General features: G+C 37.8%; 1 long non-coding RNA gene across 1 annotated transcript; it reads left to right on the top strand.

Moving 5' to 3' along the window:
* The first annotated feature begins 1,994 nt into the window (after positions 1 to 1,994).
* LOC140821562 (uncharacterized) lies at positions 1,995 to 5,214 on the top strand. The gene is made up of 2 exons (XR_012115788.1): positions 1,995 to 2,275; positions 4,468 to 5,214. It is a non-coding gene; the product is annotated as an uncharacterized lncRNA (long non-coding RNA).
* The last annotated feature ends 1,128 nt before the right edge of the window (positions 5,215 to 6,342 follow it).

Raw genomic sequence — 6,342 nt, 5'->3', positions numbered from 1 at the left:
GTGCCCTACTGCCGTCGTGTAGTGCTGGAATTTTATTGCAATCTCTTGAAGAGTGTTGGAGATGAGGACTCTGTGAAGTTTGGAAGGGTGTTTGTACGTGATCGTATTTACAATTTCTCTCCGTCGGTGATCAATGCCTTCTATGACACTCCCGATGTTGAGGAAGCTGACGAGGATCTTGACATCCATGCTGTAACATCCGTGCTGACTGGAGGTGTGATCACCGTGTTTCCTGACTATCCTAAGAAGCTGAGTGCTGCTAATCTCACTTCTTTCTACTCTGTTCTCCATAAGACTTCCATCTGGAATTGGACGCCGTCGACAAATTCCACCGCTGTGACCAGAACACAAGCTCTGGTCCTCTTTGATATCGGCACTGGAAGGGCCTTTAATTTTGGGAAGCTGGTCTTCACAACAGCATTGCAATATGCTGAGGGGGACTTCAAGAAGACTAAACTACCATATCCCTCACTGATCTATGGCATTCTGGAGTCTCAAGGATTCATTCCGGATATAGATGAAGATTACTGCCCTGTTAGAGACTCCCTGAAGATCTCTCCTGCATACTTTAAGGGCCACCGAAAGATTGATCTGCCCTGGCAAAGTTCGAGTGTTGCTTCGGATGTTGGCCACACTGAAGACACAACATCTGAGCCCCAGCCTGACACTGCTGATACATCTGAGCCTCTAACTGCGAGTCTACCTCCTACACCGCCTCCTGGTTATGTTACATTATCTGTCTCCTATATTCGCGCTCAAATTGACTATGGTCGACAACAGATTGCTCATGCCAAGCAGACCATTGATTATTAAGAAAATCAAGTGGCAGATTATGAGCTTCTACTTGCTGCCAGCTACCATTCTGGACAAAAAGGGGGAGTAGATGATACAGCTGGAACCAGTGGAGCCCAAATGGATGAAGATGCTGATGGCAGTCATGATGAATAATGATATTTTATTTTGCGTTATTTTCTCTCTTGATGTTTCTAGTACTTCAGTTGTTCTTTTATTCTCTCTGATATGTGTCACTCCTGATTAATGAAATATTCCGGTGTTATGATCTACATTGTTGCAATATCTAACATACAACACTGGCCAATTGTATCTGTCATCAGGTGAAGGCTTAAATTCAGGGGGAGTCACTGAGTTATCCATTCAGGGGGAGTTCAGCCAAATACCATTTGAGGGTTGTTTTGTCCAGAAAGACAAAAAGGGGGAGATTGAAAGGAATTTTACTCCTCGATATACTTTCCATGTTTATCTTTAATATTTTGCCTTTCTAGACGTGTGAATAATATTTGATATGATATTATGATATGATATGGCAATATCTTTAAGATATTATCCTTATGTTTAAAGAGTTTGTTTCCTAATGAAATTGCTTTTTTTCTAGGTTAAATAGGACTACAAGAAGAAAACGGCCGGAGACGACAAGTAGAGAGACGAAGGAGTTCGAGGAGTTTGGAGATCGAAGCTATCTCGTACTATTGTTTAAGTGTTGCCGAGAAGTGCTTACATCCGATGACGACAACACCTAATCATTGTGTTGATTAGTGTGTTGATTCTTTGAAGACTTTTTACTTCTCGGTTGATGCATCCCTTGTATATTGGTTATACGGTTTGTTAGAGGTTTAGGATGCAATTTGTTACTCGCCTTAATAAGGGAGTTGTTTTATTCTTTCACTAGTATTGGTTTGTGTAAACTTACAAGTTTTCTAGTGAATTATTTTGCCCTGAGGCACCGCACAAGTATTTTATACTTGTGCATAATTCATATCTCGGTTGTCACTTTATTATAATTCACGTTGTGTGTTAATTTGTCAAAACGTAACTTCCGCTGCATGTTGTCGTGAGTGTTACAACACCTACGCACAACACCTATATTCTGTAACACACAACACTGACCCTCAACTCACACATACACTGTGGAAACAGAACTTTCAAATATCATTTATCCTACACCTAATGATTCCAATAGGCGACACCTCCTGAGTAGCCAACACACCCATGTTTTCATCTTAAAGATTGAGGCCCATCGGTTTCCTTCCCACCCTTGAATGATAAAGTCCCTCTCGTGTGTTGTCCATCATTAAGATCATCACATGGCATGCTTTACACCACCATTATTTATGCACCAGCCGTCACCCATCTTGCAGACACCACTTTCTCGAGTTCCTAACAGCAACCTCAAGGAAATTATCGGCCACCTCCATTCTTTGCATTAGGAGCTCTCCCGGTGTCTCCCTCCTCGTGTGTGGTTCATCAATCATCAAAGGCATGCACTGTATTTTATTTCTGCATCTCTCACGCTCTAATACATGCTGTCTTGTGCGCCATTCATGTTGTTTCTCGGTTCATGCATTTTATTTTACGGGTGTGCTTCGGTTGAGGCTTGAACTTGTATTTACAATACACCCAACTCACGTTTTGATGTTTTGCGTGCAAAGGGGCTGTCGAAGGGTTGCTGAGTGCTGCTAAGATCAAGGTTATGATGTCTAAGGGTTGAGGTTGAGGTGTGATATGGTTTAGTAGGAGAATGAGCGAACTTAGGCGGGATCGGATGCGTGAGGTTAGATCGGCTGTTGGGGAAGTCTCGGCTGTACAAGGAAACCTGGATCAGATCGTGAGGGGCCAGGGACTGTGTGAGTTGCGAGGAGCTGTAATCCTGGTGCATCTGCCGCGGGGTGGGTTCAGTTCAGGTTAATTTAGTCTAGAAGGGGCAGAAATCGCGTGCCTATGTTCGAGCTTAGGAGGCGAAGTTTTCTTAAAATTTTTGGGTTAGGTTCAGCAGCTTTATGCCTCGGCTAAGATTAGTTTAGGAAATTTTTAAGGTTTGATCGGTGACCCTTTCATGGCTGGACACGTGATGTTGAAGTGGATCAAAACATTTAAGTGGTTGGGACATGTGTTTGGGTGTAAATAATGAGGGGCCGAGAATAGGACACTTCTTGGAAATTTCAGCCGTAGAGTTTTAGGTCCAACCTTGGTATTTTTGGATCTTTTAAATGTTTATTTGGTGTAGGAAAAAGTTGAGAAAAAATTGGTTGTGTTTGGAATCGATTCGGGTTAAAACCGAGACCCCGGTTTAAGTTTTAAAATAATTCGGTTAAGTTACGAAATGGGCTTGAGTTTACGTCTAGGAATATTTTTAAATATGTTTTGGGACAGTTTTAGGAGTTTGGTAAGTTTCGGATCAAAATAATGAGTTTTGAAATTATCCGGGATTTAATCGCCGCACGAAATGTTAGTTAAGGAATTAATTGAAATGCCTAGATTTAAGCTTAATAAAATTATGGAAAATTATATTTAAGCTCAAACAATTATTAGAAGTCTAAGTTTTTAATTTGGGAATTTAATGTTAAGGTTAGATTTAATTCGGGATTAAAGCGCATTATTATGTTATAATTAATGATTAATTTAAAAGTTATCGATTTAAGCCAAATAAAAAATATGAGAAAATTCTCGTAGGTTTAAATAATTATTTGGGACATGTTAGAGTCAATGGAATTAAGAAAATGTCAAAGAAGTGAAATTTTACGTCCAGGGGCAAAATGGTAATTTTCGGGTTTTCAGGGGTAAAATGGTAATTTTGCACCCGGGGTGAGATTTTAGTCCTAGCAGCGCCCTGAGCACAAATCAAAATATTTTTAATGTTCATGCATCACGTTTACGATTTTTACGCTATTATAATAATTATGGTGCATGCTTAATTTAAAAGAATTAAGTGAGAAAGAGAAGAGCACTCCGTCTCCGCCGCGCCGCGTCGTTATTTCGTTTGTTTTCTGTCAAAACAAACCAAGGCATGTATATACTTTTTCTAAACCTCAATCAAGTCATATAGGTATTTTTAAATATCGCAAGTACATGATTTTAATTGTTCATATTTAATTATGTTGGTTAATTATATAACGTGCATAGAAAATATTCATTTTTGAGATTTATGCGATATGGCTTGTGGTTCATTCACTATGTGGGAGCATTATTTATACGGTCGCCAGTGACCGCTCAGTTCAGGTTGGTATCATCAGGTCGCCAGTGACCTATCAGTTCAGGATGGTACCATCAGGTCTTCAGTGACCGCCAGCTCAGTTCAGCTTAGTGCAATGGCCATAGGCGTAAAACATAATCTCAACAGAAAATTTTACCAGTTATTTCAGTACAGGGTTCCAAGGAGCAAACGTTTTTACCGTGATTATCAGTTCAGTTATGCACGTATTATAATTGCTCAGTACATATTATTTTCAGCAGCAGTACAGATTATTTTCAGCATCATTACAGATTATTTTCAGCATGAGTACAGATTATTTTCAGCATCAGTACAGATTATTTTCAGCATCAGTACAAATTATTTTCAGCATGACTCATGACATGATATTTTATCCCATGCATATTTTACTTCAGATTTTACTCGTTACCTGCGATATATGCATGCTGAGTCTTTAGACTCACTAGACTTGATTGTTGTAGGTACTGATGAGGTCAGGGTAGAGGACGGGGACCAGTGAGCCAGCTTGGGTCAGCAGTAGTGGCACCCGAGGACCTCAGTGCAGCAGTGTTTATTTTATTCCGCTGCTTTTATTTTAAACATTGAACTTGATTCACCAGCGATTTTATGAATGAGACCGGTTAAGTTCTTTTAAAAAGAAAATTTTTAATTTACCGCAATTTTCAAAGCGAGGATTTTCGGGCCTTCACAATTAAATTCCAATTAGATGATATTCATCAATTTATCCCTACCTGGTTCAAAACTTTTTTCTTCTCATGGGGGGTAATGCCCTCTATTTTCCCTAGAAATGTTAAAAACATATGGATTAAGTTTCAGCAAGCCAATCCACAATTCGACGGAATGACCGCAATAATTCAATTCTCCATTAATTATAATGTTCCCTGGATTATAAGATGGGAGTATGGATTACAGGATTTGCCAAAAGAAAAATTTGAAATCAAATTTGCCCCTACTATTTTGATCAGAAAAATATTAATAAAATGGTGGGGAAAAGAAGACTTCTTTGGAGAAGGTAAAGCTTATGATCGACAAGGGGTAATAGCTCTTGGACCTGCCAGAGAAACTATGAAAAACATGAATCATGATACTCCAACTCAAACCACTTTACTTAAAGAACTTTTCCAACATTTGGACAAAGATACCATTACTTCTATGTTTTCAGAAGTATTTGGTGAAAAATCAAATATATCTACACAAGCATCTACCTCTTCAAAAGGAAAAGATAAAATGGAAGATGATACTACTATGGCAGAAAATGATGATCAAAATCAAGATGCACAGGATCCCTATGATGATGATGGTGATATTTTCTCATTACTTAAGGCATGATTCAGTAGATGCAAGTTGGATGCCACCACCGATTGAGCTGGATGCCACTACCGACTAAAAGTCTTTTGTCATATGTGTGTATTATTGAGTCTGTAATTTTTATATTTTATTGAGTACGTGTCTTAATTGTATTGGTTTAAGTATTTCGATAGTGGATGTACTGTTTGCTTTTGGAGTCTATAAGAGTAGAGGTTTTCCTTTGTAATAGACACACCGAAAAACAACTACTCTCTTTCTGAATAAAAGGTTTAATATTTCGAAGATTTCTCTCAAGCTTTGCCTTTTCAAACTTCTGCAAGATTATGTAAGTTTTAGTTTATGTCTTATAATTATATTTATGATCCACCCTTCGATTATATTATGCCATCTGCAAATTATCTTGTAATTTTAAAAAAGAAAATTAAATTAATTAAAACTCAAATTGAGGTTCTTGAGAATCAATTAAAAGACCCCGAAATCAATCCTGTTTATAAACAGTGGTTTACACATCCTCATCTGGAAAGATCCAGAATTACCTTAAAGGCTTACGAGAAACAAAGCTCACATTTAGCTGCTTAAAGTCGAAGATTAGAGATTAAATCTCTTGTAAAATCTAGATTAGAGATTAAATCTCTTGTAAAGTCTTGTGTAAGTGGTATCAGAGCCATTGTAATTGAAGAGAAATTCTTCAGAAATTAATAAAAGTTATTCTTCTATTACGATCTTATTCTTTTATTCTGTAAGGAAGAAGGTAGTTATACCCAGGAGAAATCCTTAAGTCGGGTTCCATAAGGCCTGTAAAGCCAAAAGGTAAGGCAGGGTAAAGCCTTGACAGTATCTACCATATTCTTGAATGGATAAATTAATACGATCTTTTACGAAGAATAAATCTTCAAATAGTAATACTAAGAACAAAGAATTAATTATTTCTGAAAATTTCGAGAAAAATATTCAAAACTGGAAAATACCAGCATCTTCTAATATGAAGATCTATAGATCTAATGGATTTAATTTTAAATCCGACTATA

Source organism: Primulina eburnea, unplaced genomic scaffold (genome assembly GCF_022965805.1).
Source record: "Primulina eburnea isolate SZY01 unplaced genomic scaffold, ASM2296580v1 ctg633_ERROPOS1830697+, whole genome shotgun sequence".
Lineage (NCBI taxonomy): Eukaryota > Viridiplantae > Streptophyta > Magnoliopsida > Lamiales > Gesneriaceae > Primulina > Primulina eburnea.
This window is presented reverse-complemented; position numbering and strand designations above follow the sequence as displayed.